The sequence below is a fragment of the Moschus berezovskii genome, chromosome 25, assembly GCF_049115385.1.
Source record: "Moschus berezovskii isolate FMDL1 chromosome 25, NW_MosBer_1.0, whole genome shotgun sequence".
Lineage (NCBI taxonomy): Eukaryota > Metazoa > Chordata > Mammalia > Artiodactyla > Moschidae > Moschus > Moschus berezovskii.
The window spans coordinates 35,863,455-35,882,314 of NC_142484.1; positions in this window are offsets into that span (position 1 = coordinate 35,863,455).

Here is an 18,860-nt window from a genome sequence, read left to right on the forward strand (position 1 = left end):
AAAGAACACAAACAACAAATGTTGGCAAGAATGTGCAGAAAAGGGAATGTTGGTGGGATGTAAGTTGGTGCAGCCACTGTAGAAAACAATACGGACATTTCTCAAAAAAAACTAAAAATAGAACTATCATGACTCAGCATTTCTACTCCTAGGTATATATACAGAAACACACTAATCTTAAGAGATATGTACACCCCAATGCTCATAGCAGCATTACTTATAATTGTCAAAGTATGGAAGCAACCCTAAGTGTCCATCAACAGATGAATGAATAAAGAGGCTGTGGTACATATACGTGATGGAATACCACTCAACCACAAAAACGAAGGAAATTCTGCCTTAGTAAACGGATGAACCTGGCACTATGCAAAGTGAAATAAGTCAGAGGAAGATAAATATTATTTAATATCACTTTTATGTGGAATCTAAAAACACAGTAAATGTGAATAAAACAAAAAGGATCACAGATGAAGGAACAATACAGTAGTGACCAGCAGGGAAAGGGAAGCAAGGAGCAGCAATGTAGGGGTGGGGTGTGGGGAGTGGGGGGGCGGGGGAGTTATACAATCATATGAAACCATGTGAGTGAAACTTTTGAAAATTGTAAAGTACTATAGAATTTTAAGAACCTTTCATTCAATTAAAAAAAAAAAGCCTGAAAGTCCTAATCAATCCTCCAACTTGGCCCTTTTTAATCAATACTAATTCCTTACATCAGTATAGTGATTTTCATGTCTACAAAATGCTTTCAAACCATTCACGTTATAATATTCACAAAATATCCACTCAGTGGAATCATTATCATCTTCATTCTATAGATGAGGAACTGAGGATCAGAAATGAATTCCTCAAAGCTAAACAGCTGCTAAGTGTCAGAGCTGAGATCTGAATCTGGTCTTTCTCGCTCCAAGGCCTATACTCTGATCACACAAGGAGTTAGAGTGACAGAGCCCAAATTAAAATTCTGTCTCCACATTCTAATTTCACAGATTGTTCTATTAGATCATAGCTGCCTCTCACATCAGTTAACAGTATTTTCAGAGGGCAAACTTTCCCTGTGTAACACCACTGAAATTAACAATCAATCTAAGGAGCCTGGTGGGCTACATACAGTCCATAGGCTCACAAAGAATTGGACATGACTGAGCACGCATGCACACACTCATAAAGTCACAGACGGTCAAACATGGAAGAGCCCATAAAAAGCATCTAGTTCAATCTGAGGCCAAGAATTCCAACTCAAGAATGTTTGGAGACTTGTTCAAAATCACCCTTATTAACATCAAGTCACAGTCAATCATGGGTCTCTGACTCCTGTCCAATGGCCCTTGCAATCACTCTATACTGAGCTCTGAGAAAAAGACAAGAATTACACCAAATTTCTTTTCTTTACTGAACTACTTGTTTGCTTAGCATCCCTGAGAGAATTTTGTCTTCCATTAACTTAAAATTAGATTGTTAGTAGGGAAACCAGAAAATTCATTTAAATTTGTTGAGTATTCTCTTTAAGAACTGTTCAATATGCAGAGGAGTACTGCTCATTCAAACGTATCACTTTTATTCTGTAAGTCCAGATTTAAGTAAATACCCTGTTTTAATTAAAAGGAGAAAAATGAGAGCAATTCTCTGTCATTCCTGAGGTTTAAAAGTATGTGCCTGAAGCAAATTTCACTTCAGAAGTGAAATCTAGAGTACTTTGTTTTGATGTTGAAAGTAATGGGAAATTTTCCCAATTATTCTGCCATCACAAATATGTTAACTAGACACATTTGACACTGTCATGATATATGATTACAACAGAACTATTAATACATCAAAATCTGTTACAACATTCCCAGATCAGCATTTATTTTACCTTTCTATCAAAGCAATAGAACATTAACATAAAAATTCATTCTTTTTCACCTGCATCTTTGAAACACCAGTTTATAGAATTGTCCTTTCTTGTAAAGTTATTTTCTTGTGCTTGCAGAAAGCTTCTGGGACCTGACATATACCATCCCTCTTCCTTTTGGGCAATTTAAACTTTAGAATTGCCTTAAAAGGTTGGCTTGAAGCTCAACATTCAGAAAACAAAGATCATGGCATCTGGTCCCATCACTTCATGGGAAATAGATGGGGAAACAGTGGAAAGAGTGTCAGACTTTATTTTGGGGGGCTCCAAAATCACTGTGGATGCTGATTGCAGCCATGAAATTAAAAGACACTTACTGCTTGGAAGGAAAGTTATGACCAAACTAGATAGTATATTAAAAAGCAGAGACATTACTTTGCCAACCAAGGTCCGTCTAGTCAAGGCTATGGTGTTTCCAGTGGTCATGTATGGATGAAGAGTTGGACTGTGAAGAAAGTTGATCACCGAAGAATTGATGCTTTTGAACTGTGGTGCTGGAGAAGACTCTTGAGAGTCCCTTGGACTGCAAGGAGATCCAACCAGTCCATTCTAGAGGAGATCAATCCTGGGTGTTCATTGGAAGGACTGATGGTGAAGCTGAAACTCCAATACTTTGGCCACCTCATGCGACGAGTTGACTCAATGAAAAAGACTCTGATGCTGGGAGGGATTGGGGGCGGGAGGAGAAGGGGATGACAGAGAATGAGATGGCTGGATAGCATCACCAACTCGATGGACATGAGTTTGAGTGAACTCCAGGAGCTGGTGATGGACAGGGAGGCCTGGCGTGGTGTGATTCATGGGGTTGCAAAGAGTCGGACACGACTGAGCAGCTGAACTGACTGACTGAACACAAAACTAAAAGTTACAGCTTATAAGTATATTACTTGGCTAGGAGCTAGGAAATATGAAGAAAAGTGTCAGCTTTCAATTCAGATACGTAGAGGGTTAAGCCCTCACATACAAACTATGTGACCTTGAATTAGCCTAATTTCCACACTTTCAGACTATAGATAATAAAACCTTAGATATAAATTGCAATTATTGAAGGAGATAAGGTTTATAAGAAGTTAATGTAATATTTAGTACACATTCACAGCATGTGTGCTGTGCTCAGTCGCTTCAGTCATGTCTGACTCTTTGCAAACCCCTGGACTGTAGCCCACCAGGCTCCTCTGTCCATGGAATTCTCCAGGCAAGAATACTGAAGTGGGTTGCCATGCCCTCCTCCAGGGGATCTTCTGGTCCCAGGGATCGAACCTGCATCCCCTGGATCTCCTGCATTGCAAGCAGATTCTTTACCACTGAGCCACCAGGAAAGCCCATTCATAGCATACCTTCATGAAATTTGAAAGAAAATAATGGTAATGAAAAACTAACATAACAAAGAAAAGGGTCACTAAATTGGAAACATCGCAGCCAGACTATGCTGTCAGTTCGTATTACCTTTTCCTAAGTGTGAGGTAAATCATCCAAAAGAAGGAAGCAAATAACCGGGGATGTCGTCCCTATTCTTTAACTGCTCACTCAGTAATGATTTAATGAGCATCTCCTAAGTCTAGACACTAAGGAAAACACAGAAATTAGAGGAGAAATTTCTAAAACACTGTCCTCATGAAGTTCATTAAGTACATAGTAATGGCATCACCAGGCTTCCCTGGTGGCTCAGAGGTTAAAGTGTCTGCCTCCAATGCGGGAGACCCGGGTTCGATCCCTGGGTCGGGAAGATCCCCTGGAGAAGGAAATGATAACCCACTCCAATATTCTTGCCTGGAGAATCCCATGGACGGAGAAGCCTGGTGGGCTACAGTCCACGGGGTCGCAAAGAGTCGGACACGACTGAGTGACTGAATGGACGGACGGACGGAATGGCATCACCGACTCGATGGACATGAGTTTGAGTGAACTCCGGGAGTTGGTGATGGACAGAGAGGCCTGGCGTGCTGTGATTCATGGGGTTCGAAAGAATCGGACACAACTGAACAACTGAACTGAACTGAAGCAGAAAAAAATAAGGAACAGCAAAATAAACATGAAGATATCTAGTTGGGTTTCTATCAAAGAGACACTGATAAGGATTTGAGCGTGTCTGTTATTTTCAAGGTAAGAATCTTTTCTGCAGGCAGTTTTGCCACACAACTAATTGACAGTAAGACAATTTTGCCATAAATGATTTACTGATGAAAATAAAAGAGGAACACTAGATAGGACATGATGAAGCGTGAAAAAAGACAGAATTTTAAACTAAAAGATGAGGAATGATGCTCTTTCTTATTAGTGTAGGTAGCATATATAAGAGACAAAACATATCTGGACATTTAAATTTTCCCTCACATCCCCGGTCATTGTATGCTAAGTCACTTCAATCGTGTTCGACTCTTTGTGATCCAAAGGACAGTAGCCTGCCAGGTTCCTCTGTCCCTGAGATTCTCCAGGCAAGGATACTGGAGTGTGTTGCCATGCCCTCCTCCAGGGGATCTTCCCAACTCAGGGGCTGAACCCACATCTCTTATGTCTCCTGCACTGGGTTCTTTATCACTAGCATCTTATTTCACTAAATCATCTAAGTCCGATTCTGTCCCAGATACCAAAATTCTGTCTACATCATGTTCTCTGCTTGTTGTTTCATCACGAAGTCCAACTCTGTTACCCCATGGACTGTAGCCTGCCAGGCTCCTCTGTCCATAGGATTTCCCTGGCAAGAATACTGGAGTAGGTTACCACTTCCTTCTCCAGTGTTCTATGCTAGCAAATAGCAAAAAAAAAAAAAAAAAAATTGTACCATTTTTAAAAAACTTATATTCATTAGGAATCATGTAACCATTTCTTCTGCGGGGAGGGATAGAAGGAACTTGATTCTTTTGCCTCCAACTTCTAATAAATTTGGTAAAGAGCTTTAAAGAACAAGCTGTTGTATCTAAATTAGCTAAAGAATCCATAATTGTTGTTCTCAAAGACTGTTGTGAATTACTAGCTGCCTGTTTTATATTTGCATAACCTGGCACATTTTGAGTTTTGATGTGCCAGAGGGATGATGGTACTGACCAAAGGGTTTTGCAAACTGATTCGTTATCATTTTCCAGTAGAGTTTGCAGTCTGGCTTTACATCTTCTTATTTCACACTTTAAATAAGTTTTCTTATCATCACATTTTCTATCAAGTCGATATATGTAGAAGAAACCAAACTGTCAACCAGTTATTTTATCTTCAAAGGCGAAATTGCCTTGAGACCAATTAGTTGTGCAGCAAAACTGCTTACAGCAAAGATTCTTATGGTGAGAGAATCTAGAATCGGATTTGGGTACAAGTAGTTTATTTGGTTTGTGATCACAGGAAACAAGGAGAGAGGGAGGAAGGGAGAAAAGCCAATAAAGAATGCCTTAAATAGTATTGTATTGTAAAGAAATGCAGATCAAAACTACCATGATGTATCACCTCACACTAGTCAGAATGGCCATCATCAAAAAAACTATAAACAATAAATGCTGCTGATGATATAAAGAAAAGGGAACCCTCCTACACTGTTGGTGGAATGTAAACTGATATAATCATTATGAAGAACAGTATAAAGGTTCCTGAAAAAACTAAAAATGGAGCTACCATATGACCCAGCAATCCTACTACTGGTCATATACCCTGCTGCTGCTGCTGCTGCTGCTAAGTCGCTTCAGTCGTGTCCGACTCTGCTTCAGTCTTCAGTCGTGTCCGACTCTGCTAAGTCGCTTCAGTCGTGTCCGACTACTGGTCATATACCAGCTGCTGCTGCTGCTGCTGCTAAGTCGCTTCAGTCGTGCCCACCAGGTTCCCCCGTCCCTGGGATTCTCCAGGCAAGAACACTGGAGTGGGCTGCCATTTCCTTCTCCAATGCGTGAAAGTGAAAAGTGAAAGTGAGGTCTCTCAGTTGTGTCCCACTGAGTGACCCCATGGACTCAGCCTACCAGGCTCCTCCATCCATGGGATTTTCTAGGCAAGAGTACTGGAGTGGCTTGCCATTGCCTCCTCCGTCATATACCCTGAGAAAGCCCTAATTCCAAAAGACACATGTACCCCAAAGTTCATAGCATCACTATTAACAATAGCGAGGATAAGGAAGCAACCTAAATGTCCATCAACGGGTGAATGGATCAAGAAGATGTAGTACCTATATCCAATGGAATATTACTCAGCCATAAAAAGAAGCAAAACTGGGTCATTTGTAGTGATGTGGATGGACCTCGAGTCTGTCACACAGACTGAAGTAAGTCAGAAAAACAAATTTCATGTATTAACGTATATAAATATAATCTAGAAAAATGATACAGATGAACAATATTATTTCCAGGACAATAATGGAGACATAAATGTAGAGAACGGATGTGTGGGCACGGAGATGGGAGGGGAAGGGGGAGGTGGGAGGGGAAGGGGGAGGTGGGACGGACGGGGTGCAGCGCTAACATATGCACTCCCATGTGTAAAATAAACAGCTAGCAGGAAGCTGCTGCATAGCACAGGGAGCTCAGCTCGGTGCTCTGTGGTGACCTAACGGGATGCGATGGTGGAGGACGGGTGGGAGGCTGAAGAGGGAGGGGATATGTATACTTAGAGCTAGTTCACATTGTTGTATAGCAGAAACTATTAATAACACAATATTGTAAACAAATTACACTGCAATAAAAATACTGCATCATATACTTGAAATTTGCAAACAGCATATCCTAAGAGCTTTCAACATAAAACACACAGACACATACACAAAACGGTATGAGATGATGAAAGTACTAACAAGTTTGATTGTGATAATCATTTCACAAATCACATTCTACATTTTAAATATATACAAGTTTTATTTGTCAGTTACATTTCAGTAAAGTGGGAGGGTTTGTTCAACCTCTTCCCACCTCCGAAAAAATGCCTGTGTGTATCACCACCTGAGCGACTGGGGAACCTCAGAGAGGCAGTGTAGCACATACATTGCTCCACCAAGAGGAGAGACAGCTAGGGTACAGAGCCACCAAAGTCTCCCCCAAGCTGGTTGAGGGTTGCTCCTTAGGACAGTAACGCCAGTACTTTCAGCCCACCCCACCTACAAGCCAAGAAAACTCTTGTGGCCTGAGAAAACTTTCTTGAAGAGACAAGAATGGAGGGAACAAGCTCTCCACATGTACAGGAAACTGTCCACCAAAGCTGCAGAAGACATCTGGGGTAGACGTGAATGGGGTCCAACACCATTTCCGATAGATGGCCTGCCAGTGAAAATAGGGCAGTCAACACGTCCTTACTGAGCAGGAGAAGTTGGATAAAAGATACAAATAGAGAAAGGAAGTGAGCCATGCAAACATGTAGGTACAGAGCACTCCAAGCAAAGGGAAAACAAATTAAAAGACCCTGAGACAGAGGCAAACTTAGCATGTTCAAGAAAGCTTGGATGGCTGGAATAAAAAAAGCAAGAGAAGAGTGTCAGGAGGTGAACGTAAACAATGATTCTCCAAGAGCCAGATCACATCTTGGAAGGGAGAGAGAGCTTGCACTTTATTCTAGATGATATGGAAATCCATGGGAGAGACAATGGGCCAAAGTTAGATATAAAGTAACTGACATTTTAAGTGTAAATTCTGGTTTCTACTTGGAAAATGGACTAGAGAGAGGTAAGAGGGAGGTAACAGGAGGGAGACCTGTTAAGAGGCTAACACAGTATTTCACAAAGAAGAGTTTAGTATCAGTGGAAATGGTGAAAAGAGAACAGATTTGAGATATGTGTCATACAGGAGAGCCAACAGATCTTTCTAAACAAGGAGTCAGAGTTCTATGACTGAAAAGTAGCCATAGAATTGAAAGTCAAAATAAGAATTTTTTGGTCATTGAGAAATTGAGAAAGTAACTCCCACACTTGATGGAAGACCTATAGCTGCCTGTATCACGCACTGCTGGGAAAAACAAGGAAGGAAACACAAAGTCACAACTTTGCATCACAAATGCAAAGGGAGACAGCCATCTCTCCATATTAATGGCAAAGACATGAAAGGTTGTCTTAAAACTGAAGCAAAAGAATGTGAAACTGAAAAAGATGTATGGAAAGAGTAACATGGAAACTTACATTACCATATGTAAAATAGACAGCCAACAGGAATTGCTGTGTGGCTCAGGAAACTCAAACAGGGGCTTTGCATGGGACTCTGCATAGAGGGGTGGGATGGGGAGGGAGATGGGAGGGAGGTTCAAAAGGGAGGGGATATATGTACACCTGTGGCTGAGTCATGTTGAGATTTAATATAAAACAACCAAATTCAGTAAAGCAATTATCCTTCAATAAAAAAATAAAGAGGAAAAAAAACTAACAAAAATAACAAAAAATAAAAAAGACCATGAAGGATTTATTCCCAGTAAGTACCTAGGAAGAAATAGGACGGTAGGAACAAATAGGATGGAAGTAAGATGAAAGAGAAAGAGGAGAGTGCAAAGGTTGGCTTGAAGCTCAACATTCAGAAAACGAAGATCATGGCATCTGGTCCCATCACTTCATGGGAAATAGATGGGGAAACAGTGGAAGCAGTGTCAGGCTTTATTTTTTGGGGCTCCAAAATCACTGCAGATGCTGATTGCAGCCAGGTAATTAAAAGACGCTTACTGCTTGGAAGGAAAGTCATGACCAACCTAGATAGTATATTAAAAAGCAGAGACATTACTCAACCAAGGTCTGTCTAGTCAAGGCTATGGTTTTTCTAGTGGTCATGTTTGGATGTGAAAGTTGGACTGTGAAGAAAGCTGATCGCCGAAGAATTCATGCTTTTGAACTATGGTGCTGGAGAAGACTCTTGAGAGTTCCTTGGACTGCAAGGAGATCCAACCAGTCCATTCTAAAGGAGATCAATCCTAGGTGTTCATTGGAAGGACTGATGCTAAAACTGAAACTCCAATACTTTGGCCACCTCATGCGACGAGTTGACTCACTGGAAAAGACTCTGATGCTGGGAAGGATTGGGGGCGGGAGGAGAAGGGGACGACAGAGAATGAGATGGCTGGATGGCATCACCAGCTCGATGGACATGAGTTTGAGTGAACTCCAGGTGTTGGTGATGGACAGGGAGGCCTGGCGTGCTGTGATTTTGGGGGTTGCAAAGAGTCGGACACGACTGAGTGACTGAACTGAACTGAATCTGCCCTGGAAGAGAGGAGCATGGTATCAGCGACAGTATTAGAACTGCTAGTCCATAGCGACAACTAAAAGTAGTTTTATTAAAACTTTGTCAGTTTTATTACTGTCTGTGTATCCTTATTATGTACGCCGTTTTTGTCTGCACCAGGGGTGGACTGCTCACACCTATCCTCTGTGGTAGCCACTGCCAGCTCATTCCAGAAAATGGAAGTGTGTAATGAGATGATAATAACAGCTAAATTTTATTAAGTGCTAACTAGGTGCCAGAGGCCCTAAGTGTTTTACATTTGTATAAACAATATCTAATGCACTGTTTAATTAATTCTTATAATAACAGTAAGCAGTAGATCCTGTATTCTCATTTCATACATGAGAAATCTACAGTTAGGAGAGCTTAAGAAACTGGACCAGATTCACACAATTGCCAAATGGCAGAGCCAGTGATACAAACCCGGGTCTGAACAACTCCAAAACACAATATCTAAACCAACATTTATTTGAGGATGATACAGCCTATTTCAACATTCATAGACTGAAAATCGGTTCAACTTTCCACAAGTGAGCCCAATGACTTGGTTACACTGAACGCTGTTGAGGCAGCAATTGAATCACCGGTCCTGTACCTGAGACTACGTCACTGTATTCATGACTGAGTCTGGTCTCAGCCAGCGACCCCATCTCAAGGACAGGATGGTCAGCTTCACTCATGGTTAATGAGTAAGTCGTCTGAAGTAACACCAAGGTTTGCTTCTTTGTGGGGGCCAAAAAAAAAAAAAGGACTCTCAAAGAAGACAACAGCTTATGTTATTGACAAATGTTAAAAGAAGCTGAAAATATTTAAGTAAGTAAAAGGAAAATTTTGAGTAGCTTAAAGCATGTATTGGGTTGGCCAAAAAGTTCATTCAGGTTTTTCCGTAAGATGTTGCAGAAAAACCCAAATGAATATTTTGGCCAACCCAACACAACACTGCACCTAGTAGTCTTCACATCTAGGGTGGGAATAATTGCAGTCAGCCCTCGGAAATTGAGAGACATAGAGTAATTCATCAAAGGCTAAGGAACTGTTAAGCAACTAATACAATTGTTCAAAGTTCCAGAAACTATACAGGGCCACTGTATGTTAACAGAGCTACAGCCTGGCAGCAGACTGCTTCCTACATCTTTGCGTAAAACACCACAGGCGGGGGTTAGCCCCTCAGAGGACTCTGGGCCTCTCTCACACCTCCTCCACACAGCCGATTAGCTGAGTGCAGCCAAAGTCTACCAGTGTGGCTCAGTGGTAAAGAAGCCACCTGCCTGTGTAGGAGACGCGGGTTAAATCCCTGATACGGGAAGATCCCCTGAAGGAGGAAACGGCAACCCACTCCGGTATTTCTTGCCTGGGAAATCCCACAGACAGAGGAACATGGTGGGCTAAGGTCCATGGGATCGCAAAAGAGTCTGACATGACAGAGCAACTAACGAGCAGCACCGGCAATATACATCACTCACACGCCCGTGCAGCCAGCCAGAGGGGTGCTGAGAGCCTGGCTAAGGTCTCACACTGAAGCTGAACCCCCTACCTAAACATTACCAGAGGCTTCTATTAGAGAATCAGGTACTTGTACAGCTAATGACAAAGTGGCACTTTGCTTCCCAACCTGCTATAGTCCCCAGTGTATACAGCCCTCTTGGGAGCCTCACAGAAGGAACTACTAGCAACGCAGGATTTACAGCATAATACCATCAACATCCACCCCAAATGATGAAGCCAAAGTGACAAGCTGTTTTCCAAGTTACTACCAAATGCCATATGTGAGTTAGTGATAATTACTACTTAGGATAACACCAACGGAAACAATGATAATTACACGGTGAGGCAACCGTGTTATCGCCCGTGCACCTGGAATATAATACCTGTCATCACAGTGGCAACAAGAGGGATTACGTTTCCCTCTGCTCCAAAGCTCTCATGGTGAGGTTTTCATCTACTGGATAACAAGGTTCCCTGTCATTTTAATAATACAGCTTGATGGGTTTTAAGAGTTACAAAGGAAAATGCTGGGCATTTTTATATTATCCTTTGATTTTAAAAAGGTTACAGTTGTTTTTCTTTTCTGAAGAACAAACATAAGGAAACAAAAACGATGACACAAGGGGACCCTTTCTGTCTAGTCTCAGGTCTTGGGCAGACTGGTAACGCACTCGGGCTCTGGATTTCAGGAAAAGTGACAGCTGTTCAATGTGTCTGGCTCTTTGAGAACCCATGGACTGTAACCTGTCAGGCTCCTCCGTCCACAGAATTCTCCAGACAAGAATACTGGAGTAGGTTGCCATTCCGTTCTCCAGATCATCGTCCCAACCCAGGGACCGAACCCAGGTCTCCCACAACACAGGCAGATTCTTTCCCATCTGAGCCACCTTCAGTGAAATCTGCAGTCTGTCCCCTGCCAGCTGAAAGACCCTGACAGAGAGCTAGTGATCCTTGTCACCTCATGTCTCCAAGTCTTCTCCCTCAGTTACAAAGGAGACACAACAATAATTACTTTACAAGATTGCTGTGAAGAGTAAATGAAATTATGCTTCATACTGAAAAGCCTGACACAGAGTGGGTGCTCACAGAATATTAGGTTACCATTACAACAGCTTTGCCCTAGATCTTAAGGGAGACCCCCATTTCTCCTTTTCCTCGGTGCAATTTTTTCTTGTGTTAGTAGCTGAGTCGTGTCCAACTTTTTGTGACCCACCAGGCTCCTCTGTTCATGGAATTCTCCAGGCAAGAATACTAGGGAGGGTAGTCATTTACTTCTCCAGGGGACCGTCTCAACCCAGGCATTGAACCTGCATTTCTTATGTCTCCTCCATTGGCAGGTAGGTTCTTTTCTTTACCACTAGGACCACCTGGGAAGTCCTCGTATTTTCTTAAATTTGTATCAAATCTAAATACCCAAGAAGGTCCATCTGTGGGTTGAGGGGAAAGAGGACTAGAAGGTTGCTTTGTCTGCTCTTTAAAAAGTCCTTTGATCTGCCTCAGCAGCCATGAAAGGAGTCCTCACGGTTCTGCATAGTTCAGCTCAGCCCACCAGGAGGAACAAGTGTGCTGCAACTTGGAACCAAACTTGAGCTAATCCATCCCCATCACCAAGCGGTCCCTTGCCCCATGCAGCACCTCATAGCCCTGAGCAGGGGATCTGGGATCTTAAGCAAATAACATCCTAAATCTCCATCCTACTGTTAACAGCTGGCAGGTGGTTAGGTGTGAGCAGAGGAAAGAGGGCAGGGAACCAGGCATCTTGTAAATAGCCGGAGTCCAGGGGCGAAGAAAAGCAGGACTCTCCAGACAGGAAATCACACATTTTGGAAGATTAGTGTCCTGGCGGCAGACAATGAAAGGTGAGGAAAGGCGGAAATCTCCTGCACTGTTACACATTGTTCATTCTCTTCTCCTTACAATAAAATTAGCCTTGCAGATAAGAAGTTCTCACCAAGCACCAAGCCTTGACACTTCTGATGTAACCTGAAAAAGGACAAGAATCCCTCCTCCCCTCAGAAGATGAAGCTGGATTGAAAATCAGGGAATACAACCCCCAAAACTCCTCCAGCTCCAGTGAACAGTCCACTGCTTCATTGTATGCCCCTCATAACCAGCGTCTCTGGTGGCTTGGACGGTAAAGAATCTACCTGCAATTTAGAAGACCTGGGTTTGATCCATGGGTTGGGAAGATCCCCTGGAGAAGGGAACAGCTACCCACTACCCACTCCAGTATTCCTGCCTGGAGAATCCCATGGACAGAGGAGCCTGATGGGCTACAGTCCATGGGGTTGCAAAGAACTGGACATGACCGAGCAATTAACCCTATCCTTTCCTTTTAATAACCAGCTTATCAAAGAAACTCAAGGCAGCAGTTCCTCACCTGTTTATCAGCTCTCCCTCTGAGAGCATGTTCTAGCTCAATCTCCCTTTCGTTTCTTAACCTCCTTTCCTCATCTCTGAATTCTTCCCACAATGTAGCAAGAACCTTAAATTCACTAAGAATACTACCAACATAATGCTTTCATTTATACCTAATTACACAACTGACTGTTAAACATTAGGATCCTCCTTTCATAGGGAGAAGGAATCTGAGACTCAGAAAAGTCCTTAAACACCAAAGGTCACGTCATCAAGAAGATGAGATTCAACCCAGGTCTTCTGTCTACAGTCTAAGTCCTTTCTTTGCTGCTTGTCCACACGAGACTCACAGTACTGAGGATGATTCATTGACCAAGTCAAAGCGACTAGGTAACCTTCAACAAAAGCAAAGACACTGTTCCCTAAAAAGCCACTCAAATCCATCATGTTTGTTTCTGCTGCTGCTGCTGCTAAGTCGCTTCAGTCGTGTCCAACTCTGTGCGACCCCATAGACAGAAGCCCACCAGGCTCCCCTGTCCCTGGGATTCTCCAGGCAAGAGTACTGGAGTGGGTTGCCATTGCCTTCTCCAATGCATGAAAGTGAAAAATGAAAGGGAAGTCGCTCAGTCGTGTCCAACTCTTTGCGACCCCATGGACTGCAGCCCACCAGGCTCCTCCGTCCATGGGATTTTCCAGGCAAGAGTACTGGAGTGGGTTGCCATTGCCTTCTCCAATGGTCATCAAACAAAACAGTTCAAGTAAAGCAGATTTGGGGCCACCCGGTGGCTCAGTGGTAAAGAATCCACCTGCCAATGCAGGAGACATGGGTTTGACCCCTGGTCCAGGAGGACCCCTTGGAGAAGGAAATGGCAACCCACTCCAGTATTCTTGCCTGGAAAAGCCCATGGACAGAAAAGCCTGATGGGCTACAGTCTATAGGGTTGCAAAAGAGTTGGATATGACTTGGTGACCATACAACAACAAAGCAGATTTTTAACACCCTTGAGCTAAAACATAGAAATAGCATTTAGCTCAAACAGTTACATCTATATGGGTTCTGCTGCTGAGTCACTTCAGTCGTGTCCAACTCTGTGCGACCCCATAGACAGCAGCCCACCAGGCTCCGCCATCCCTGGGATTCTCCAGGCAAGAATATTGGAGTGGGCTGCCATTTCCTTCTCCAATGCATGCATGCTAAGTCGCTTCAGTCATGTCTGACTCTATGCGACCCTATGGACAGCAGCCCACCGGGCTCCTCTGTTCACAGGATTCTCTAGGCAAGAATACTGGAGTGGGTTGCCATTTCCTTCTCCAATATTGGTTCTAGGAAGTCTGTTTATGAGCCACATCAGAGCAGCAGGGGTTGGTGACTGAAGCAGCATAACTGGCCTCCTGTTCCCTCTTCATGGGCTTCCACTTCCCCATCATCCAGCCTGAGCCCATGTCTCCTCCTCCCCAGAGAATGATGCGCATTTCAGCAAAAACCTTTCATATATTTGCTATTTCTCTGGGCACTTTCTGTTGCTTTTATTGATATATAATGCACCACTAGAATCAGCAATTCCATAGGTCACAGATACTGTCAAGGGAATGCAATGTTTGCTCAAAAGTGGACCAGATTTATCAGGCTAACAGGTGTAGATGGAATTATACAGTTCTGGAAATATCCTTAGGTGCAGTCTGAATGGTTTCAAAAAGTGATCCCATTTTCATTTCATAATCCTTTCCTGAGCCTCTCTCCTCCAAAGCCAGCTCCCTGACACCCTGCTGACCCCCTGGTTGAAGGGACCACCCTCTTTCAGATAGAGGATTTTCCTGCTCGTTTGTCTTATCTGCAGTCAGGCCTCCCACAGTTTGCCTGCCCACAGTAAATGCCCAATAAATGTATGTGAAAAAAATATGGATGTGAATAAACATAGTGGGGGGAAAACAGGTTGGTGAGTATGTATCTGGAAAATTTGCTAAAATTTGCTAAGACATATGTACACAGTTTTTAACAGACCCCTGGGCAAGGCTCGAGAATGCAAAACTGAGGAAATGACGAAAATCTCCTGACACTGATCTCCAGGTTCACAGATGGTAGAAGTTAGAGGGCAGGAATGGTGACAAAGAGGTGGAAACAAGCATGACAATGTAGTAAATGCGATACAGGATGATCTGTAAGATGCCCCAGGATTACAGAGAAGCACTTTACACTCCCCGGGGAGGCCAAGGGAGCCTTCACAGTGGAAGCAAACTGAGTTCAAAAGACTGAACAATATTTTTAAGGCAAACAAGGAGAGCCAAAGACCCTCTAGGCACATGGTACTCCATATGCAAAGAAGGAGTGGTCCTTAGAAAGAAGAGCATGCTGTATTTCAGTGAGACTTGAGCTGTGAGCCATGAGGGGAAGGGAAAGGCAGAAGAGAAATAGGTAGGAAGCGACCCATGAGAGAGCTTGCATTGGGTTAGCCAAAAAGTTCATTTGGGTTTTTCCATTGGCCATGATGGGAAAACCCAAGCAAGCTTTTTGGCCAACCCAATATATCATATAGAAGTTAGAACATAATGTAGAGTCCATGAAAGGGTTCAAAGGTCCTCACCAATTGCTGATGTGTAGAAGCTGTGTACACACATTGGGGTGTGGGTACCCGATCTCCCTCAGAAGATAAAGCAGTTCCTAGAAGGGCAATGGGTGAAGACACGAAGAAGTGCCATGGATTCAGCCTAGTTCATGAAGCTCAGAGGGGAGCCTGTCCTTGGAGGCATGGAATAGGTCTGCAGTCAGACCCTGGAAATGTTCTACCAACAAAGAGGGCCAGAGTACTGAGACCCTCGCTGTCATGGAGAGAAGCAGCCTAGGAGAACGGGAATGGAGGACACTGGGAGCCAAGGATCAAAGCAACACATTAGCCTTCACCCTTCAAAAGCCTATCTTCAAGGTCTCTCAGCCAAGGCTTCCAAGAACATGACTCAAAAGAGGGTGCTGCTATTCACCAGCTGGCAACTGCACATAAAACAAGAAAAGGATGTCAGAAACTAGAAGGGAACATTGTAGTTCATGTCCAGGATCTCTGTCAGTTCAGTTCAGTTCAGTCGCTCAGTCGTGTCCGACTCTCCACGACCCCATGAATCACAGCACGCCAGGCCTCCCTGTCCATCACCAACTCCCGGAGTTCACTCAAACTCATGTCCATCGAGCTGGTGATGCCATCCAGCCATCTCATTCTCTGTTATCCCCTTCTCCTCCCGCCCCCAATCCTTCCCAGCATCAGAATCTTTTCCAGTGAGTCAACTCGTTGCATGTGAAAAGTACTCAATGAATATGGAATTAATTACGAGTTCAGAAGCACCTTCACTCTGCAGGGATACTTCTGATGAAGCAAAATGACAGACAAGCACTTGATAATGTCCAATTTGCCTTCTATTTGCAGGAAAATTACTTTTACTCAATCTTCTCAAGCTCAAGATAAGACAGCATCTACTTTTACAGCCTCTGCTGATTTTAATACTAAGCATGAAGTGAAATAAACATCAGATGAGGAAAACTGCAGCTTTGATTATTTGTTGGAACTGTCAGGGCACTGGACTGTCAAAGATGTTTACCCAAGTTCATTCATTCACTCAGCTTCCCTGGTGGCTCAGTGGTAAAGAATCCACCTGCCAATTCAGGACACATAGGCTTCATCCTTGAGTCAGGAAGATTCCTTGGAGAAGGGAATGACAACCCACTCCAGCATTCTTACCTAGGAAATCCCATGGAGAGGGGAGCCTGGTGGAATACACAGTCCATGGGGTCGCAAAAGAGTCGGACATGACTTGGTGACCAAACAAGGATAACAACAAATTCATTAACTAACATCAAGAATGATGAGCACCTAGAATATGCTAGCCTCCAGGACATACATAGAACAAAGCATGAGTGAATAAATACTGTTGGTGGTGGTACTTAGTTGCTAAGTCATGTCCAACTCTTTTGTGACCCCATGGATTGTGCAGCCTGCCAGGCTCCTCTGTCCATGGGATTTCTTCCCAGGCCAGAATACTGGAGTGGGCTTCCCTGGTGGTTCACTGGTTAAGAATGCCAATGCAAGGGACATGGGTTCAATCCCTGGTCTTGGAAGACACCATAGGCCTCAGGGCAGCTAAGCCTGTGTGCCACAACTCCTGAGCCTGCACACCTAGAGCCCATGCTCTGCAGCAAAGAGAAGCCACCACAATGAGAAGCACGTGCACCACACTAGAGAAAGCCCACGATGAAGGCCCAGCACAGCCAAAAATAAAATTAAAAAAAAAGAATAGTGGAGTGGGTTGCCATTTCCTTCTCCAGGGAATCTTCCCAACCCAGGGATCGAACTCTTATCTCCTGCACTGGCAGGCAGATTCTTTACCACTGAGCTATCTGGGAGGCTCCAATAACCACTAAGCAATAACAAAATGTTTCAGATGCCAAGGAGATTCAAAGATAGGAAAGGCAACTTCTAGCCACTGGGAAGAAGAATTGAAAGACAGCCTTTTCAAGTTGACATTGAAGGATAAGAAAGATTCCACTAGGTGCAGATTCAGTCATGCTTGCTCTCTTTAGACGAACATTTATTATTAATATCTTTCTGTGTGTCAGACACTGGCTAGATCCTGGAGAAAAACAGATTTTTTAAAGAATAGTCTTATATTCAATCAGTTCGAAAATTAATGGAGGGAAAAATACCAGAGAAAATTAAAACAGGATAAGATAAAAGCTACGGTAAAGAGACATATAGTATATCATGGAAACACAAAAACAGGGTAATGGGCAGATGATGCTTGATAGAAGAACTTTTTAAGTGAGTCTGAAAGGGTGAAGAGCAGTTCACCTGACAGAAAAGTGATCATGAAGACTGCATCCAGAATCCTAATGTGGTCCTGTGAGGGGGATGCTATGGGCACTTTAGAACACCTGGGATCAAACTTGTAAGAAGAGTCAGGCTAGAGGGGTAGGTAGGCCAGATCAAGACCAACCTAGACAGTGTATTAAAAACCAGAGACATCACTTGGTGGACAAAGGTTCGTATAACGAAGCTATGGTTTTCCAGTAGTCATGTATGGATGTGAGAGTTGGACCATAAAGGAGCCTGAGCATCAAAGAATTGATGCTTTTGAACTGTGGTGATGGAGAAGACTCTTGAGAGACCCTTGGACTGCAAGAAGATCCAACCAGTCCATCCTAAAGCAAATCAACCCTGAACATTCATTGGAAGGACTGATGCTGAAGCTGAAGCTTCAAAACTTTGGCCACCTGATGCGAAGAACTGACCCATTGGAAAAGACCCTGATGCTGGGAAAGATTGAGGGCAGGAGGAGAAGGGGACAACAGAGGATGAGATGGCTGGATGGCATCACCAACTCAATGGACACGAGTCTGAGTAAACTCTGGGAGTTGGCAATGGACAAGGAGGCCTGGCGTGCTGCAGTCCATGGGGTTGTAAAATAGTCGGACACAACTGAACGACTGAACGACAACAAAACAGAGTGAGAAAACCAGAAATTCAAGAGTACATAATCAAAGAGAGGCCGAGGGTCATTAGGAGGAGCAGAGCCGCGCTAGTGGAGGCAGCCTGCCATTTTAGGGGGGTCACACCCAGCAGGAGGGTAGAGACTTGATTATGTAGGATGTCAGGCTACAGAGTGCAGGGCTTCTTCACTAAGCAACGTCAGGGAAGCTACTGCAAGTGCGTTCAGCGTTCTTACTGCCCCTGCAGTGGCATGATAACATCAATTGGCTTTATTCACGGCATCGGATATTTCACTTTCCATATCACTGAGAGAGAAAAAAAAAAAGTTATAGTTTTACAGCCATTTATTTTTTCAACTGAAATTATCTTCTTGATGTTTTTTTCTTTTTCCAAAGGTGAAATATGACAAAAGTTTAAACAGTTTTTAGCTCTTTGCATATATAACTGTCTGGTGCTCCTTACCCTCAGCAAGAGTGTGCTTATTTCTCTAAA